This window comes from Mesoplodon bidens, assembly GCF_964165515.1.
Source record: "Mesoplodon bidens genome assembly, chromosome: 20".
Lineage (NCBI taxonomy): Eukaryota > Metazoa > Chordata > Mammalia > Artiodactyla > Ziphiidae > Mesoplodon > Mesoplodon bidens.
The window spans coordinates 33,068,311-33,090,264 of NC_138181.1; the positions used below are offsets into that span (position 1 = coordinate 33,068,311).

Consider the following 21,954-nt stretch of genomic DNA (forward strand, 5'->3'; position numbering starts at 1 on the left):
TTTATGTGTACTTACATTGTATTTGTAGTAAGGATACTATATTTATATGATTACATTCTTATTTAAAATTTATTTGGATTATGTTTAATTTCATTTTTTAAATTAATTTATTTCTTTACTTTTGGCTGCATTGGGTCTTCATTGGGTTGCGCGGGCTTCTCACTGCAGTGGCTTCTCTTGTTGCGGAGCACAGGCTCTAGGCGCGAGGGCTTTAGTAGTTGTGGCTCTCGGGCTCTAGAGCACAGGCTCAGTTGTAGCACACGGGCTTAGTTGCTCCCTGGCATGGGGGATCTTCCTAGACCAGGGCTTGAACCCATCCCCCACATTGGCAGGTGGATTCTTAACCACTGCGCTACCCACAAAGCCCAGATTATGTTTAATATTATTATGGTTAATATTATAAAAAAACAAATTAAATTTGAATAGCTATAAGCTGCACTTAAACTAGGAACCTTCCATGACTACACATGAGTCTAATAATAGTAACAGCAGGCAGTTTGTACAAGGCACTCTTCTCAGCAGTGTACATTTAACTCACTAGTTAATTCTTCCAAACAGCCTATGATGCCATTCATTCTATTGTTATCATTCCGGTTTTAAAATGTGGAAACAGAGGGACCAAGGGGTTAAGTAATTTATGCAAGGCAAAAGAGAAAGCAATAAAATTGGAGTTTGAATAGTAATAAAAAGTAACAGAGGCTACAGGCTCTTTGGTGGGGCTAATGGCGAACTCCAGGAGGGCTCATGCCAAGGAGTACTTCCCAGAACTTCTACTGCCAGTGTCCTTGTCCCCGCAGTGAGCCACACAGGAGACCTTCCAGCACTAGCAGCCATGTAGCTGACAGGGTCTTGGTGCTCCAGCCAAGTGTCAGGACTGAGCTCTGAGGTGGGAGAGCCCAGTTTAGGACACTGGTCCACCAGAGACCTCCCGGCCCCAAGTAATACCAAACGGTAAAAGCTCTCCCAGAGATCTCCATCTCAACGCTAAGACCCAGCTCAACTCAATGAGCAGCAAGCTACAGTGCTGGACGCCCCATGCCAAACAACTAGCAAGACAGGAACACAACCCCAACCATTAGCAGAGAGCCTACCTAAAATCATAATAAGGTCACAAACACCCCAAAACACACCACCGGATGTGGTCCTGCGCACCAGAAAGACAAGATCCAGCCTCAGCCACCAGAACACAGGCACCAGTCTCCTCCACCAGGAAGCCTACACAACCCACTGCACCAATCTTACCCACTGTGGGCAGACACCAAAAACAATGGCAACTACGAGCCTGCAGCCTGCAAAAAGGAGACCCCAAACACAGTAAGTTAAGCAAAATGAGAAGACAGAGAAACACACAGCAGATGAAGGAGCAAGGTAAAAACCCACCAGATCAAACAAATGAAGAGGAAATAGGCAGTTATCTGAAAAAGAATTCGGAGTAATGATAGTAAAGATGATCCAAAATCTTAGAAATAGAATGGAGAAATTACAAGAAATGTGTAACAAGGACCCAGAAGAAATAAAGAGCAAACAAACAGTGATGAACGACACAATAAAAGAAATTAAAAATTCTCAAAGAGGAATCAACAGCACAATAACTGAGGCAGAAGAGCGGGTAAGTGACATGGAAGATAAAATAGTGGAAATAACTACTGCAGAGCAGAATGAAGAAAAAAGAATGGAGGACAGTCACAGAGAACTCAGGGATAACATTAAACGCACCAACATTTGACTTACGGGGTCCCAGAAGAAGAAGAGAAAAAAAAAAGGACTGAGAAAATATTTCAAGAGATCATAGTTGAAAATTTACTTAATATTGGAAAGGAAATAGTCAATCAACTCCAGGAAGTGCAGAGAGTACCATACAGGATAAATCCAAGGAGAAACACGCCAAGACACATATTAATCAAACTATCAAAAAGTAAGTACAAAGAAAAAATATTAAAAGCAGCAAGGGAAAAGCAGCAAATAACATACAAGGGAATCCCCATAAGGTTAACAGCAGATTTCTCAGCAGAAACTCTGCAAGCCAGAAGGGAGTGGCAGGACATATTTAAAGTGGTGAAAGGGAAAAACCTACAACCTAGATTACTCTACCCAGCAAGGATCTCATTCACATTCAACAGAGAAATTAAAACCTTTACAGACAAGCAATAGCTAAGAGATATCAGCATCACCAAACCAGCTTTACAACAAACACTAAAGGAACTTCTCTAGGCAGGAAACACAAGAGAAGGAAAAGACCTACAAAAACAAACCCAAAACAATTAAGAAAATGGTCAGAGGAACATACATATCAATAACTACCTTAAATATAAATGGATTAAAACCACCAACCAAAAGACACAGACTGGTTGAATGGATACAAAAACAAGACCCGGATATATGCTGTCTACAAGAGACCTACTTCAGACCTAGGGACACATATAGACTGAAAGTGAGGGGATGGAAAAAGATATTCCATGCAAATGGAAACCAAAAGAAAGCTGGAGTAGCAATTCTTATATCAGACAAAATAGACTTTAAAATAAAGACTATTATAAGAGACAAGAAGGACACTACATAGTGATCAAGGGATCAATCCAAGAAGATATAACAATTGTAAATATTTATGCACCCAACATAGGAGCACATCGATACATAAGGCAAATGCTAACAGTCATAAATGGGGAAATTAACAGTAACACAATCATAGTAGGGGATTGTAACACCCCATTTCACCAATGGACAGATCATCCAAAATGAAAATAAATAAGGAAACACAAGCTTTAAATGATACATTAAACAAGATGGAATTAACTGATATTTATAGGGCATTCCATCCAAAAACAACAGAATACATTTTCTTCTCAAGTGCTCATGGAACATTCTCCAGGATAGATATCTTGGGTTACAAATCAAGCCTTGGTAAATTTAAGAAAACTTAAAGTATCAAGTATCTTTTTCAACAACAGTGCTATGAGACTACATATCAATTACAGGAAAAAAACTGGAAAAATACAAACACATGGAGGCTAAACAATACACTACTAAATAAACAAGAGATCACTGAAGAAATCAAAGAGGAAATCAAAGAATACCTAGAAACAAATGACAATGGAAACACCATGACCCAAAATCTATGGGATGCAGCAAAAGCAGTTCTAAGAGGTAAGTTACATACAATCCTACCTCAAGAAACAAGAAACATCTCAAATAAACAACTCAGCCTTACACCCAAAGCAATTTGAGAAAGAAGAACAAAAACAACCCCCTCATTTAGTAGAAGGAAAACAATCATAAAGATCAGATCAGAAATAAATGAAAGCAAAGACCAATAAAACTAAAACCTGGTTCTTTGAGAAGATTAAAAAAACTGAAAAACCATTAGCCAGACTCATCAAGAAAAAAAGAGAGAAGACTCACATCAACAGAATTAGAAATGAAAAAGGAGAAGTAACAACTGACACTGCAGAGATACAAAGGATCATGAGAGATTACTACGAGCAACTATATGCCAATAAAATGGACAACCTGGAAGAAATGGACAAATTCTTAGAAAAGCACAACTTTCCGAGACTGAACCAGGAAAATATAGAAAATATAAAGAGAACAACCACAAGCACTGAAATTGAAACTATGATTAAAAATCTTCCAACAAACAAAAGCCCAGAACCAGATGGCTTCACAGGCGAATTCTATCAAACATTTAGAGAAGAGCTAACACCTATCCTTCTCAAACTCTTCCAAAACATAGCAGAGGGAGGAACACTCCCAAACTCATTCTATGAGGCCACCATCACCCTGATACCAAAACCAGGAAAGGATGTCACAAAAATAGAAAACTACAGACCAATATCACTGATGAACATAGACGCAAAAATCCTTAACAAAAGACTGGCAAGAGGCAAGAATATACAGTGGAGAAAAGACAGCCTCTTCAGTAACTGGTGCTGGGAAAAGTGGACAGCTACATGTAAAAGAATGAGGGCTTCCCTGGTGGCGCAGTGGTTGAGAGTCCACCTGCCGATGCAGGGGACACGGGTTCGTGCCCCGGTCCGGGAAGATCCCACATGCCGCGGAGTGGCTAGGCCCGTGAGCCATGGCTGCTGAGCCTGCACGTCCGGAGCCTGTGCTCCGCAACGGGAGAGGCCACGACAGTGAGAGACCCGCGTACTGCAGGAAAAAAAAAAAGAATGAAATTAGAACACTCCATAACACCATACACAAAAATAGACTCAAAATGGATTAAAGACCTAAATGTAAGGCCAGACACTATCAAACTCTTAGAGGAAAACATAGGAAGAATGCTTTGGACATAAATCACAACAAGATCCTTTTTGACCCACCTCCTAGAGAAATGGAAATAAAAACAAAAATAAACAAATGGGACCTAATGAAACGTAAAAGCTTTTGCACAGCAAAGGAAACTATAAACAAGATGAAAAGACAACCCTCAGAATGGGAGAAAGTATTTGCAAATGAAGCAACTGACAAAGGATTAATCTCCAAAATTTACAAGCAGCTCATGCAGCTCAATAACAAAAAAACAAACAACCCAATCCAAAAATGGGCAGAAGACCTAAATAGACATTTCTCCAAAGAAGATATACAGACTGCCAACAAACGCACGAAAGGATGCTCAACATCACCAATCATTAGAGAAATGCACATCAAAACTACAATGAGATATCATCTCACACCAGTCAGAATGGCCATCATCAAAAAATCTAGAAACAATAAATGCTGGAGAGGGTGTGGAGAAAAGGGAACACTCTTGCACTGCTGGTGGGAATGTGAATTGGTACAGCCACTATGGAGAACGGTATGGAGGTTCCTTAAAAAACTACAAATAGAACTACCATATGACCCAGCAATCCCACTACTGGGCATATACCCTGAGAAAACCATAATTCAAAAAGAGACATGTACCAAAATGTTCATTGCAGCTCTATTCACAATAGCCCGGAGCTGGAAACAACCTAAGTGTCCATCATCGGATGAATGGATAAAGAAGATGTGGCACATATATACAATGGAATATTACTCAGCCATAAAAAGAAACGAAACTGAGCTATTTGTAATGAGGTGGATAGACCTAGAGTCTGTCATACAGAGTGAAGTTAGTCAGAAAGAGAAAGACAAATACCGTATGCTAACACATATATACGGAATTAAAAAAAAAAATGTCATGAAGAACCTAGGGGCAAAACGGGAATGAAGACGCAGACCTACTTGAGAATGGACTTGAGGATATGGGGAGGGGGAAGGGTGGGCTGTGACAAGGCGAAAGAGAGGCATGGACGTGTATACACTACCAAACGTAAGGTAGATAGATAGTGGGAAGCAGCCGCAGAGCACAGGGAGATCAGCTCGGTGCTTTGTGACCGCCTGGAGGGGTGGGATGGGGAGGGTGGGAGGGAGGGAGATGCATGAGGGAAGGGATGTGGGAACAGATGTATATGTATGACTGATTCACTTTGTTATAAAGCAGAAACTAATTAAAAAAATAAATAAATAAACTTAAAAAAAAAAAAAAAAAAAAAACTACAATGAGGTATCACCTCACACCAGTCAGAATGTCCATTATCAAAAAATCTACAAGTAAATGCTGGAGAGGGTGTGGAGAAAAGGGAACCTTCTTGCACTCTTGGTAGGAATGTAAATTGATATAGCCACTTTGAAAAACAGTATGGAGGTTCCTTTAAAAACTAAAAATAGAACTACTATACGACCCAGCAATCCCACTACTGGGCATATACCCTGAGAAAACCATCATTCAAAAAGAGACAGGTACCACAATATTCACTGCAGCACTGTTTACAATAGCCAGGACATGGAAGCAACCTAAGTGTCCATCAACAGATGAATGGGTAAAGATGTGGCACATATATACAACGGCATATTACTCAGCCATAAAAAGAAACAAAACTGAGTTATTTGTATTGAGGTGGATGGACCTAGAGTCTGTCATACAGAGTGAAGTAAGTCAGAAAGAGAAAGACAAATACCGTACGCTAACACATCTGTATGGAATCTAAAAAAAAAAATGTTCTGAAGAATCTAGGGTCAGGACAGGAATAAAGACTCAGACATAGAGAATGGACTTGAGGACACGCGGAGGAGGAAGGGTAAGCTAGGACAAAGTGAGAGAGTGGCATTGACATTATATACACTACCAAACGTAAAATGGATGGCTAGTGGGAAGCAGCCGCATAGCACAGGGAGATCAGCTCGGTGCTCTGTGACCACCTAGAGGGGTGGGATAGGGAGGGTGGGAGGGAGATGCAAGAGGGAGGGGATATGGGGATATATGTATATGTATAGCTGATTCACTTTGTTATAGAGCAGAAACTAACACAACCTTGTAAAGCAATTATACTCCAATAAAGATGTTTAAAAAATAGTAACAAAGTAATAAAATTGGAGGTGGTCTATTCCAGCGCCCGTACAATATAAGCACAAGACTGTGCCATCTCTCCTATCAGTGCTGCCCTGGTAGAAGGATGCTATTCAGAAAAGGCATCTTTGACCTTTTTCCTCCCCATCCATCAGTAAACATCTAGAATTCACTCCCACTTCAGAAAAGATAACGCAACACAATGTGCCTTATTCGAAGGAGGATTTTGGTCTTTTATTCATTCAAACCTCTGGTTTTGCTTGGACTGGGAATGTTTAGTTTGGAAAAGACAAGTGAAAAGGAAAATGATAATTATCTTAATAGGGTGAAGGAATTGCCACCTAGTTTTAGACGATAGTTTCTTGCTTTCCAATTTTCTAAGAGTAGAAATGGTTTTAAATTCTGGCCCCAGCCACCTACTAGCTATATGAACGCGACTATGGTGCTTAAGTCCAGTTCCTCATTTGTAAAAGGAGCATTTTATTACCTGAATGTATCTGGATGGTTTAAAAGAGTAAGTTGAGATCATGTAAAACATCTAGCAGCTCAATGAATAACTGTAAAATAAATGCCACGGAACCATCCACCTGGATTCAGAATTACATGATAAAAAACATCAGGGTTTTTTGTTGTTGATGATGATCAAAAAGAAACACACAGACATAGCTTTTCATAGCATTGCACCATCCCTGTGCAGGACACAGAGCCCCTCTGGTCGGGAAGCTCTGTTTGGGAGGACACATCTGTATTGTTTATCACAAAACCACCCTTAGAGTTAGCACCAGACCAGACGCGTAAGAAACGCTTTAGATGTATCTGAGTTTGGTGCAAGGTCACGTACAGATTCTCTGGGCCAGGAGGAGGGCATGCCTTGAGACTCACCTGTAAAAGCAGCCACTCCGGAGTTTAGAAACCTCTGTGATTATTTTTAGTCCACCCTAAGTAACACTGGCTCTGAGAAGCATTCTGCTTTCCTCAATTAGTATTCTGAGTAATGCCTTATGTTGTGATGGCCTGTCCTGTAACAGGCATGACTGTGACCAGAGAGGGGGCAATTCATTTCAACTGGCTTCTGTTAGAACTGGCTGCTGGAAACAATGCCAGCGATTTTATTTTTGGTCTATTAGTAAAATGACAGCCCTAATTCATTTCACAGAGGAACCAAACAGCTGTCAGATGGCAGTGAGCAGAACAGTGCCCATATTACAATTTAGCTATGCTGAGTACGATTTTTCCACTGGCACACATTTATACTGTAAAGTGCTCCCAACCCCTTCCAAACAGCACCAGTGACTTGCATTGCACACTTGTCCTTGGAGAGTACGATGAAAAACGATACAAACTATTCACCATCGGGTTAACTCGCCAGATTTAAAATGACAAAGTTTAAGGAAATATAAGTGACACATAGATGTTCTACGAAAATTATTTCTGAAAGTCAAAAAGAATTTTTTTCCCAACAACATAAAAATTGTATATCAGCAGCCATCTCTTTCTAATAAATTTTCTATTACCTGTTCTCTGGGCACTGATAAGATAAAAGTAGGGACTTGAAATAGTTGGTATTACGCTTTATACTAAGAAGTTTAAGGAGTGCCTTTGGGGTTGAAATCAAAGCGTGATGCCTGTCCATACAGGAGCTTCTGAGAAGAAAATACACACAAAAAGGAATCTTGGAAAGCTGGGACTGGAACTCTACAGGAACTACAGACACTTACTGCCATGTCTCACACAAAAAATACAAAGGTAAACCTTTTAAACAAGCTCTGTCTGCAAATAACAACAGAGAATGTGTTGATTGCCAACTTAACAATGACTTAAATTTACAAACACTCCTGAGTCACCTAGTGTTAGACTCGGGTAACTAACAAAGTTGTCTGATCAGTTGCAGCAAAACAATTAGACCTGCCGCTTTGGCAGCTTTTCTTAGGGTCCACTTACTTTTCTGACTGGGCCTTAAGAGGCTGGGTTACATAAGAAGCAGAACTGACACAGAAGAAAGAATACCTGACTTCGGAGGAAAGGAGAAAGTGCTCTGGCTGTAGGGTCAGGGTCCCACACAATGGCCGCCTATCTTTGTTAATAAAGTTGTATTGGAAGACAACCATGCTCAAGCCTTCAAGCTGTCTAGGGCGGCTATCACACCTCATATTGTACCAGCAGAACTGAGTAGTTGGGCAAAGGTCAAACTGCAAAGCAACAAATATTTACTATCTGGTCCTTGACAGAAGAAGTTGGCCAGTTCTTTTTAGAGGGACCAAACCTAATTCCAGCTCTTTTAACACTGGATGTCAACACTTGGAAAACTGCCATATCTCTATAGGAATAAAGTACCTACTCATAAAGTTTTAAGGGCTAAATGAAAATTAACATACAATAAAGTATTTTTTATTATAAAGTGTTAATGTGACTACAGTTTAATAGGTTAGATGGCATCTTATATGGAGGTTGTTGAAAGACCTTTATTAAATGTGGCTAATATGCCACCTGAAGAATATTATAAATGTTGTAATATAATGCTGTATTTCATTGGCATGTTGTATTTGATTGTTTAAATTCATAGTGAAAACTGTTTATTTTATACACTAGTTTACAAATGAAACGATACCTCAATTTTTTAAGATCTTCAGTACTAAGTGTATAAGGATTAATTATAAGCACATGTTAGCTAGTTACTTTGACTTGGTGAACTCAAATAATACAAAAATAATTTATCACTACACTCAGATAAAAAGCCATGGTTGTTCCCGTGATTCACACATCTTAGCTTTCCTTCCCCCCGCCCCAAAAAAAGTCAAGTAAATACGTAAATTTTGACACACATATCAGAATTGTGGCATATGGGAAAGTTTTGAGCAAGTGTGAAAGTCTTAAAAAATAAAACATAAGATGTGGAATGCTAACACCCCACTTTTATGTGTTGAGATGGATAACACAACCAAAGCTGAAATGTGTTCCATTTCAGCTTATTCTTGCACAAAATCTCCCATTTGTTACCCTCCCACACACAGGCAGAACTGAAGGAGAAAACTGAAATGTCCCACACACCAGCTGTCCGCTCACCCACCCTCCTCTCCTTCCCAAATGTGGCTTTCCATTCCATTATTCTAATATTTAAAAGCATATTTTAAGAAAAGTGTATGTACACTTGGAAAAACAAAATTAACACTTAGAAGATACATATGATTAACATGACTACTGCAGCTTAATTGGAGCTCTACAAATTCATGTTGCAAGTTGACAGGCCCCAAGGCCACTCTTCTTTTGTTAAATGGTGGGTTTTTGTTTTGGTTGTTTTGTTTTGTTTTGTTTTAACTCCCGTAGATAAGAGAGAAATACAAGGTTATATTCTGAAAGAACCAATGTCAAGGATGTCTTCAAGGAAATGAGTTAGAACAAACGGAGCAGTCAACTGGAAAGGGCATGTCATCCTCTGCTATCATGAGGAGGGTATGTTGGCAGCCCAGATTCTCGATTATTGGTTTTTAGGGAAAAAAAATTGGGATAACACAATTAAAAGAAAAAAATATTGCTTTTCTTTATTTGAAAGTTTACCTTCATTTCTGTAGCTCATTCTTTTGGTCAACACTCGGACATAATTGAAAGCATTTCCTCGTTAGGTTTATATTACTCTGATTAGCACAAAGGAATAAGTGAAATAAACAACTAAAATGGTAAGAAATGACTGATTATAGAAAATGCACAAACTCACAGTGCAATTTTATATGATGCTTTTTCAAGTTAATCAATAGAATCAATGTTGAGGTTAAGAATAAACCCATAACTGATGATCTCAGAATATGAATCCTACTGAGGCCAACCTCATATATATTATTCAGAAGACATTTTAGATTGATGTTTTCTGGATGTATTTAAGGAACACAATACAGAAAGAAGAAACTGCTTAGTAAGATGAGAAACTTTTTCGATTAACACACCCTTTGAAAAATATGCTTAGATTTAGCAATAGGGATGCTTGTTTGATATTCAGTGACCCATTAACCTTCTCTAGCAAGAGTATCAGAAATGATTATAAATTCACATTTTAAGTGCAAAGTCAGAAATGGAAATGAACTCTGAAACTCCTGTAGAATGAGTTAAGGACTCTAGAGATAGATATTTGTATCTCTTTATCATCTGGATGTACATTTGGCATTAATTTCACTGTATATCAGAGAGCGAAGCATTTGCTTAAAGCTTAACTTTTACATAGGGCTACAGACTGATTATATTTCATGTAATTTCCATATCTCTCACAACAGGGCCTACAGATGGGGGGCAGGTCTGCTTCCCCCAAACTAAAGTGATTTTGATTTATCAAATTGTAATATATTTTTGTCCTAATTTATAATGTGCATTTCCAGCATTCTTGGATACTTTTGATTTCAGTCCATGGATGCTTGTGTGCTTTTCTATTTATAATTCAAATCAATCTCACTCTTGCACATCTTCTCCTATAACCAGTAGCTAGTATAAAAAGTGTAATTTCACCTTTCCTCAGTGATCTCTATCCTATATTCTTCTCATTATAGACTAGAGAATAAACAAATCAACAACAAAAGAAGAGTAAAAATGCCTACCTACTTTGAGAGTTGAGAGAAATTTTGAAGTTACACGCACTACAAGGTACAACTTGCCAGCTTGTCCTAAAACCAGAAAGAGACACTCAACAATTTACCAGGGATGCATCTGTTTTTTTTTGCACCCTCACTTAGAAAAACACAGAATCATTCATGTTTGCCTAATTTTTTTTTTAACTGTGTACCAAAAAAAGCTGAAGAGACACAAAGCATAGAGAAGTTGGGACAGAGATAGACAGAAGTGTCGCAAGAATAAGATGGCAAACGGGAAATCAGCACAAAACGGGAAGGATATAAGCATTAAGGTAGCTTATATAATTCCTAATTTAGAAGAAATAACCATACATTACACTTTTTGAGGGCAGCTTCTATGCCAATACTGCAGAGCTGGAAGAAAAAATTAAAAGTGTTATATACCAAGGACAGAGCCACATGGTTTAAAGAGCTCATCGTCTGTACGTTTTGTAACAACTCTGTGAGGTTGGTACTTTTCATTTTTAATTTTGCAAGTGAGGAATCTGATACGGTAAGTGCTTAAGTGACTTATCCAATGGTCACACTCATAGCGATTGGGAAACTGGGTTAAACCCAGACCTCAGAATCTATGCACCACCTACATGTAAACATTTAAGTAATTAATTCTGCCAACACTTCCCATTTCTAGTACCCGAACAGTAGATAGCCAAGGCCTGAGGGTGTTTAAATAGAGAGGTTGTCTAATTTCTAGTGTATTGAGTGGCTCATTAAAGACCCATGATGGCTAAAAAAAAAAAACTGTTAAGAGAAAAATCATCTAACATTATTTTTGCTTATAAACTTCATTTTAAATAATGCTCATTTTTTGCACACATTACCTGAGATTACTTATTACCAAATACATACACATATTCGTTTGGAAATTTGTCTATGACACAAGATATTATTGGGAAAAATCAACAAAAAAGTAAGAGAAAAATCTTGGGAGATGAGTGGGTACAAAGGATAAAACTTAAATGATCCTGAGGAAATATATTAAGAAATGCAAGTAGGATTACATTTTGGGAGGTCAGGTGTTAACCAATCCTTATTTTGTTAAAGATGCCTTTTCTATGGAATTAATTTGTCTTTTATTAAGTCCCTTTTAGACAGACTACTATTTCTTTTTTTTTTTTTTTTTTTTTTTTTTTTTTTTTGCTGTACGCGGGCCTCTCACTGCTGTGGCCTCTCCCGTTGCGGAGCACAGGCTCCGGACACACAGGCTCCGCGGCCATGGCTCGCGGGCCCAGCCGCTCCGCGGCATGTGGGATTTTCCGGGATAGGGGCACGAACCCGTGTCCCCTGCATCGGCAGGCGGACTCTCAACCACTGCGCCACCAGGGAAGCCCAGACTACTATTTCTGTGTGTAGTTTTCTAGTAAGTACACACTGTTTTCCCTTATTTTTAAAAGAAAAAATTCAGCTACAGTGCTGACCTTAGAACCTATGAACTCAGCCATTTGAAAACAATATTGAAGGCCTTTTAATTACCTGGTCCCACTTTGTATTCTATTTCCAGGTGAGAGCCATAGATCCATTTAAGAATATTAATTTCTAATATCATCTACAGATATTTTCCTTTATGATGTTCATTACTTAATTTTTAAAATATTCATTGCAACAAGCTAAACAACTCAATAATACAGAGAAAAATCAAGCAATACTTCTTCTTAAGCATTCCAATGACTCCCCAAAGTAATGTTCATTAAAATTCAGGTATCCTCTTATACTTTTCTGAATACTCATATTGTGTATGCCATACATATATATGGATGATGGATACACACACATACACACGTATGTGTGCCTAGTTACACAAGTACTTTTAAAAATATTTTTTTGACCGAAATGGGATTATACTGCCTTTTTTTTTTTTTTTTGGCTGCACTGGGTCTTCGTTGCTACGTGTGGGCTTTCTCTAGTTGCGGCGAGCAGTTGCTCCTCTTTGTTGCTGTGCGCGGGCTTCTCCCTACGGTGGCTTTTCTTGTTGCAAAGCACGGGCTCTAGGCACACGGGCTTCAGTACTTGTGGCACACGGGCTCAGTAGCTGTGGCTCGCGGGCTCTAGAGCACAGGCTCAGTAGTTGTGGCGCACGGGCTTAGTTGCTCCGCGGCACATGGGATCTTCCTGGACCAGGGCTCGAACCCGTGTCCCCTGCATTGGCAGGCAGATTCTTAACCACTGTGCCACCAGGGAAGTCCCTATACTGAATTTTTTTCACTTCCTTGTATGATGGATGTTCTCTTAGGTCAATATATATAAGACTAAAACTAAGTCTTTTTAACAGTTTTGAGTCCTTTGAAGAAGATGTTTTCTTAGGATGACGTGTGAAGGGAAATTGTACCTGACAATATAAACAGTGTGAGTGGGGGTGAGAGAGAGAGTGTGTGTTGGTGTCTCACCAGGGAAAAAGAACCAACTTAATATCACTCAACAGATCCCACTGTAGATTTTATGAACCGATAGATTCGCAATGATCCACTCCTACTGACTCAGAAACTGGATTCTGCAGTGCACAGAAAGCAGATTCATGGCTCCAGGGTAAATGCACATTAATTAAGTTCACAGAACATATCAAAATGCCCAATTAATAACTTACAATCCACAGGAACTAGACGATTTGCACTGACAGGAACAGCCCTAATCCCATACCACAGCACTCCGGGCCCATATATGAAGCCAAATTGTAACCCCAGCTTTGCTTACAGGAGCAGAATCAAAACAAGAGAAACAAGAAATAAGATAAGCAGCAGCAACCAGACTGAAGAACCTCTGATGCCTCACGGGAGCAGGGCGGATACCATCAACTGACAGAAGTCATCTTGACCTTTACGGTAGTTATGGAACGATGGAGAACTGGATCCGGAGGAAGTCTATGAAGTCTACCTACTAAATTATGCATGTCATCTCACCACCTCAACCTCACAGACAGTGAGCTATCCATGCCTCTCAAATGGAGAAAGTCATATACAGCATGGGACCCAGAGCAGGGAGCACTGGCGAATGGTCCACCTCAACTCCTGGCCACACCCACAGCAGGGATGGTGCTCGGTGGACCGAAAGGCTCCGAGATCTGCTGGCTGAGCACCCCTCTCCTCTTGGCTGAGTTTCACTGGACGTGGCTTTGCCTCTGGCACTTGCTCCATCTTTATTCTTTCATCAGACGTATCAATAGCCATTGGTTATATACCAGCCTTTCTACATGGCTTACACTCACTTCCTGGTGGCGGCTCTCCGTCTGTCTGCTCTGACCCATCGTTTGATTGACTTAAAGTTGAACTTTCAGAAAGACACGACCTCCCTCCTATCTCTGCACGTTTTGGAGATGTTAGTATGCATGTTACTAACAGCAGTAATTAATTTCAAGTGCCATTCCAAAACCTTTGATTAATGGTCCTAGGGTACCTACTGTTGAACTCCCCTGCAAATCAAGGACAAAAAATGGGTACCCAGGCTCTGGCAACTAAGCCTAGGGAAGGACGGATATGAGGACCAACTGCCCTGCTCTCTACAACCAGGTGAAATGTGCCCTCAGGAAGGTGTGTCCTCACCTGGGTTTACCAACACAAAGTATCTAATAGTCAAGAGGAAAGTAATTCGAGACGTTTCCCATTTGTTTCAGCCTCCGTAACTGTCATAAATCCAAAATAATGTTACAGTGTTGGCTGATGGATAGCTAGCTGCTGTTGCTCAGCCACCACTTTCTTCAATCAGAAATGTTTCTCTCCTGCCAGGTGGGTCGCTCACATTCCACATTTTAATTCAGGTTGAGTTTGGATAATCACTTCAAGGGAGAACTAAATCAGCGCTGACATCCTAAATAAAGCTTTGAGCTTGAAGGGTAATAATCTAGCTGCTCTTTCTAAATCCAGAGCCATGGATGTTAAAGGAAAGAAGATTCTGCTGGATGGATGTGTCAGCAGGGAAATGCCAAACACATTCAGTGAACAAGAAACATACTCTCGGTAAGAAGACCCACCCACCTCCGGAGTTAATCACTTAGTGAAACGAGAATGAAAGGTGAGGAATGTAGCCAAGATTCATGTTTCTCTGGTGAAATTCTAAGTAGTTTATGAAAATGAAGCCCATGTGCTTCCCCAAAATAAATAAATAATAAATGAAATTAATCCACTTTAAGTTTTTACAGGTTTCATTTAAGGGTCTGTAGTGAGTCCATTATTGAAGGAATGCTTGTATATGTTGTGGGTCACCTAAACTCTTTATCTTTAAACCATTTTTGTTGTTTATGTGTATGTGTGTGTGTTTTTAGGAACTTCTAGATGAGAAGATGTGTTAACCAAAGAGAAAATCAAATTCAAATCTGTTAATTGTGACAGTTATTAGCAATTCACCTTTTAGGTTTTGAGGGAAAGACATATGAAGTACTGGCTGAAATTAAGCTAGCATTGAGTGCAGAATTTTTATCAAACAATATTTCTGAATATTTACTTTGTGCCAAATGTCAAGGATTCAAATTTTTCCTTGGAGCCCCTCACTGCCCTCAAGGATGCAAACAAAAATGACCACAAGAGAAGGCATAACACGTGCCATCTAATTGCTCAAATTAAAAGTGCTGCAAGAGTTCACAAATCACTTAACCCACCATATTCCTCTTCTCTCTGCAAACGTTTTGGGCATCACGATCATGATTTAAAAGCCAAAATGTGACAAACTTGTAAAATGGAAGCCCATGCAAACAGACATGCTTCCGTTTATGTAACAGTCCAGTGAGATGAATTCAGCCTTTTCCTTGAGGATCTCACAGAGGAAGTGTTCCCTGTCACACATGAAACACTATAAACCCAACCCCCTGACCACGAGGCCAGCCAGAGGGGCCACGCTCCAGGCCCACTGTGAACTCTAAGCAGGACCCAGGAAACTTCCTACGGTTCTTAAAGATGGTAAATGCTTTTCTCCATAGTCTTGCCTGTGATTCTTCCTCACTCAGAAAGATCCCCTGATGATCCATCTTCCTGGAAACTTCTATCCAGTGACTGATACAAAGTCAGCATTTAGCACTTGAGCTTTGTAAACACTGTATTTGAGGTACAGCCCAAGCATGAACTCTGTCAGGACTCTACCTGTCCCCAAGTACACCTGACCAATCGTGTCGATCACCGTGTCTACTTATTACACTCTCTGTTCTACTGAACTTTGTCGCGTTCCCCTACTACTCCTTCAGAACAGACACCATTCTTGTCACCATCTTTGTATTCCTAACATTTAGCTCAGTATTGGGTCTCTAGCAGATACTCAATAAAAGCTCAGTAAATAAATGAAAGAATGAATGAGTAAACCTGTGTGTGCATAAGCACATATGTATATTCTCCGTGTGTATATCATATATACACTTGTGTATGTGTGTATATATGTAAATATGTAATTGTGTATACACATGTGATAATATGCATGTATTCATATGTATGTATTTTCATACATGGAAACAAATAAACTTAACTATATGAGAGAACATATAGTAAGTGGTTAAGAACTACAATTTCTGGATATAGACTTGTTGAATTTCCCCTTTCACATTTAGTAGTTATAAGGTCTTGGCAAACTAAATAACTATAGGTCACTACCTAATTTTCTCTATCCCATAATATTAGGTAATTTTACATTGCTTATAGGAATCTTGAAGATTTAATAAGAAAATGTACATAAGACTTTATACCATACTAGGCACATGCATCCATCTATCTACCTGTCTACCTATTTATCAAGTGTCTGTCTACCTACCAATCTATTAACTATTTTATCTATTGATTATCTATTCATCTATCTCTTTCATCTATGTACCTACCTACCTATCATCCACTTATTTACTATTTATCTATTCATCCGTAGAGATACATATACCTTAGTAAGCAGGACAATACTATAATTGATAAAATGAATAATTTTAAGACAAAAAAAACTGAAACAGAAGAATTCCTTTAGAATAGCATTTTATAACCCAAGAGAGTCTCTTAAAGCATCTTTGTGGGCAACCGTTTTTCTCACTCCAACTAATGAGCTATTTGGTATGCAAAACAATTTCCTGTCACAAGCACATTTTTCCTATTTAGTAATGTCAAATTCCTCCTCGCTACATTGGTGGTATTTTTTTTAAAACAGATTTTTTAAACTGTCAGATTCTTATAGATTTCATGCATAATATTTAAGGCCAATATATTCAAATATGGCACCATGGGAAGGTGAGATAAATGTTGAATTGTAAAATTAGTATTTTATGGACAAAATATTTGACTGTCTACATTTGTGGCTAAAATTTTTCCCTTTTCAACGACCACATCAGCCAGCATTTTTAAAGAAATCTTAAAGAGAATAGATTCCTACCATTTCTATCAGCTTCGCCTTAGACAAGAATCCAGTTTAACCTTCCTTTGCCTCACCAAACAATTATTGCAAATGGAAATATCTATGGCAAAATATGCATAAAATTTTCATTTCAATTTCTTTACAAAAACTGCCATCTCATGGATAAAGCCTTGGCCAATTTAATTCCCAATCAATGGAATTGCCCTACACTATCGAGAAATGTTCTATAGAAGGAAAGTATTTATTCTAGTGAATACATGTTGGACTCATTAATTTCAATCACAGAGTTGGGGCTTTCTATTCAAGTACAAGTACTATAATATACAAAAGTTCTATTTCACACAAAGTACTGGATTATCAAAATACAATCAATGTCAAATTAACTTATTTCACTTGCAAAAACAACTAAAAAGTCCATCTAAATTACAGTAAATAATTGGTAAAAAACTAAATTTTTAAAATATAACCAATACTAAAATTATTAAAAGTCAATGCATGAAAAATTACCAAGTAATTCATGAAACATTTGAAATGATATTCAGGATAAAAATAAAGATGTGCATTAACAAGAGAAATGTCACTTAAAAATAAATCAGACTTCAGAACCAAAAATTGGGAGTTGAGGAGTTTTCATCTTATATTCACTAGTGTTTCTAACACTTAGTTCACTTTGTCACCAGTAAGAAAAAGCATTAAAACAGAGGAAGGCTTCCCTCTTCAAAAATGAAAAAATAGGGCTTCCCTGGTGGTGCAGTGGTTGAGAGTCCGCCTGCCGATGCAGGGGACACGGGTTCGTGCCCCTATCCCGGAAGATCCCACATGCCGCGCAGCGGCTGGGCCCGCGAGCCATGGCCGTGGAGCCTGTGTGTCCGGAGCCTGTGCTCCGCAACGGGAGAGGCCACAGCAGTGAGAGGCCCGCGTACAGCAAAAAAAAAAAAAAAAAAGAAAAAAGAAAAAGAGCATCAGAGTGACAAGTTCTTTGGGGCATAATCTCGAGACTGTCCCATATCACCAAATAGACTTGTTCTCTTTGTCCTTAAGTCTAATGACTGCCTTGTCAGACGTTTGTCATAATATCTGTCACGTCCTGACATGCCATGTCAATTTTCCGACCTCCTATGTGATTTTTCTTAAATCATAAATAAATTTGATGACAAAAATAATTTTATTTTAGTAACAGATCTTGAAGAAAGGAAGTTGACAAATAGAAATACATGAATGAATACTATTTATACACATAGGACTTCAATACTGGACAAATGTAGGAATTTTGATAGTAATCCATCTCATTGTAAATTATGTGTAATCCTAATATTTTTTGTTATAAATTTACCAAAGAAAATTATGCAAATTCTTTGGTTGACCACGAAGAATAATGTTCAGTGACGGAACTAGGAAATATAACATTATAAAACACCCTACTAAATTAGTAATTTCAATTTTACTAGTCTGTATTTGTGGGTTAAAATATGTTGATTTCATCAACAATCTGTAAACTTACTATTTAGAGAGCTAATTACTGTATGTGAATAATGTTAGCATGAAATTTCTAAATATTTCCATTTAATATCCAGGGTTAAATTCAACAACCGAATGCATCAATTAGAATATTTTAATTTATTGTTTTCATACTCCTTAGGTAGCTTAATATCTCCATGTATGAACAATAATTTATGCAATGTACCAGTCCAAAGTACCATCAGCAAACTATAAAGTTCAGTTCCCTGATTAAGTTTATTATAAAGGTTATTTTGTATAGACAGAGTTTTTAAATTTGGAAGATTTTCTCCAATTCAAGCAAATAAATGAAAATTAGAAATTTAAACATCAATATGGTAATACTAAATAATTACTAATTTTAATTAGATAAATTAGTAATGGTTTAAGAACTAGAGAAAAAATTTTAAATTTGATTTAGTATTACATTTTTAAAAAATATATTTATTTTATTTTTGGCTGCACTGGCTCGCAGGCTTTCTCTAGTTGCGGCAAGCGGGGGCTACTCTTCATTGCAGTGCGCAGGCTTCTCATTACGGTGGCTTCTCTTGTTGCGGAGCACGGGCTCTAGGCGCATGGGCTTCAGCAGTTGTGGCATGCAGGCTCAGAAGTTGTGGCTAGTGGGCTCTAGAGCACAGAGCTCAGTAGTTGTGGCCTACAGGCTTAGTTACTCCGCGGCATGTGGGATCTTCCTGGACCAGGGCTCAAACCCATGTCCCCTGCATTGGCGGGCGGATTCTTGACCCCTGTGCCGCCAGGGAAGCCCTAGTATTACATTTTTAAATTAAATTCTCTTTAGAGGTCTTGGATAAGATGTGGACGCTTTACTATATTATTTGGCTTATATTAATTACTTGATGGAGTCTTGCCAACATGAAAACCAATAGGTCCCTCACATTCCACCCCTCCACATCCCCAAGTGACCACTGATATGCTTTCTATCGTTAAAGATGTGTTTGCATTTTTCTAGAAATTTATATAAAGGGATTCACACAATGAGGACTCTTTTATCTGGCTTCTTTCACTCAATGTAATTATTTTGAGAGTAATTCATATTTTTGTGGGTATCAATAGTTTATTACTTTGTTTTGCTGAGTAGTGTTTCACTGTATGAGTAAACCACAGTATGTTTATTCATTCGCCTGTTGATGGGTGCTCGAGGTTGTTACAATTCTGCCTATTAAAAATAAAGATGCTATGATGATCCATGTTAAAAAAAAAAAAAAAACCAATGGGATTTAATGTTCTGGTTACAAAACGACTTTAGACATTTTTCTGACTATTATCATTGCTTCTGCTTAATATTATATCCGAATAAGTGTATTTACATATTTTATACACTGCTCAATAAAAACCTCACTTTTCCTCATGACCATTACATTGGTAAGTTACAATTATGTCTAAATTCCCTGGGGGAACTGATACTATTGATAAATCAGCTGATATCTACAGTGAAAGCTTTAGTCTCTTCTAGATAAATTCTCTAGTCTTTAATCTTCTGTTTAGACTATTTAACTTTATTTCTCCAGATAGTACAAATATATTTTCTCAGTAGACCTTTAAGCTAATTGAGAACTATTTTACAAATAAAGATCTTGAATATTTTGTACAATTTCTGTTTTGCTGACAAAGTACTTTTTATTTTAATAGTTTTTTTCTTTCAACATAATGACTTGTATTCAGTTGTAAATATCAGACTATATTGTAATGTCACTATTTAAAACACAAATTTCAAAAAACTGCATCTTCACACATCAACAATTGAAAAAATACACTGAACTCATGACCTTGCTTACTTTTCTTGTTATTTTCCCAATTTTGTTAATAACTCATAAACATTTTCCCAGCAGAGAAAATCTCAGTCATTTTTTATTATACCATGATGACAACCACTAACACCAACAATAGCCCGGAAAGATTCAGTAGAATTACTCATTTGGCAATCTCCCAGCATCGGTAGAGTTTCTGCAACATTTATCTTACGAAATTTAACAAAACATGATGTTCAAGGATCAACTTTGTCAGAAAGGGGAGGAAAATTGCCAAGGTTTCTAAAATGTTAAAGCAATATCTACCTTCTGAGCAAATACCATATATACTGATTGGACAAGTTCTGTTTCACAGTACCTAGTACAGGTAGCTTTAGAAACACTTTTGTAATGTTAAGTGTAAAAGAAATTTTGTGAAGTTAGGGTATACAGGAAGTGGTAGGTACGAGCAAATTTGAAAGCTAGTAGCACCTATTAATCTTAAACTAGCCTGTTACTCTTCCAAAGATTAAATTATCCCCTGGTAATCAGTAATATACTTAAAGATGAGTTACCCTTTCAGGCCACTGAGGCAGGTTTATATATAAATGCAGTGACCTGGAAGAATTGGAGTCAGAACAGTATACAATAGCATCATTCCACGTAAGACTTTAAATAAAAGGATAAATTGCTCTGTTTATTTTACTGTGCAAAGAGGACATTCTACCCTTGTATTTTCTGATAATTGCATAGTAGCTAAGTTCAGTTGCACAAAGCACATGTAGATTTTATCTTTCCACGAAGAATGATTTTTGCCCAAGTGTACGGAGTACTCCAAAGAAGAACATACACAGATGTGACTGAACCCAGAAAGGCTCGTTAAGTGAACAGTGTGTGTTGTAAATAGGAATTGGGCTATCCCTTACCCACAGTCCTTTTCAATGCATGGGCTTCAGAGTTTATGTTAAAAACAAAAGATTTTGTATTACACATGAAAGAAAATTTAAAATATCTATGTGAAACAAGACTAAACAGAGCTCAGCATTTACACTTACAGTATTAGTAGCGCAATTTCTTAAAACTGAATACTTAAAGTGATCATCTGTATTATTCCCTCTATCAAAGGTTGAACTCCCTTCTATCTTTTTAAAATTTCTGCCGCAGACAGTCACCAATGACAGCAAGACCCTAAGGGCACCTTGGCACAAAATCTGAAAACACCAAAAAACAAAAACAAAACAAAACTCATTCCTGATTCCTTGTGAGCACCAAACAGTAAAACTGAAATCATTTTCTCCATTAAAAGTTTCCACTTTGTCAACCAAAACTCATGCAATGGAATTCCCTTTACCTAAGCACCAACTCTGAGTATCACTGTCCAACAATAATTTTAAGAAAACATGTCTGCCTTAAGAATAAT

General features: G+C 38.1%; 1 protein-coding gene across 1 annotated transcript in view; it reads right to left on the reverse strand.

Annotated features, from left to right (window-relative positions):
- The window catches only part of CSMD1 (CUB and Sushi multiple domains 1), a gene marked incomplete at its 3' end in the record, with an annotated part of 1,732,394 nt that overhangs the window by 1,195,428 nt on the left and 515,012 nt on the right, over positions 1–21,954 (reverse strand). The window lies entirely within an intron of this gene.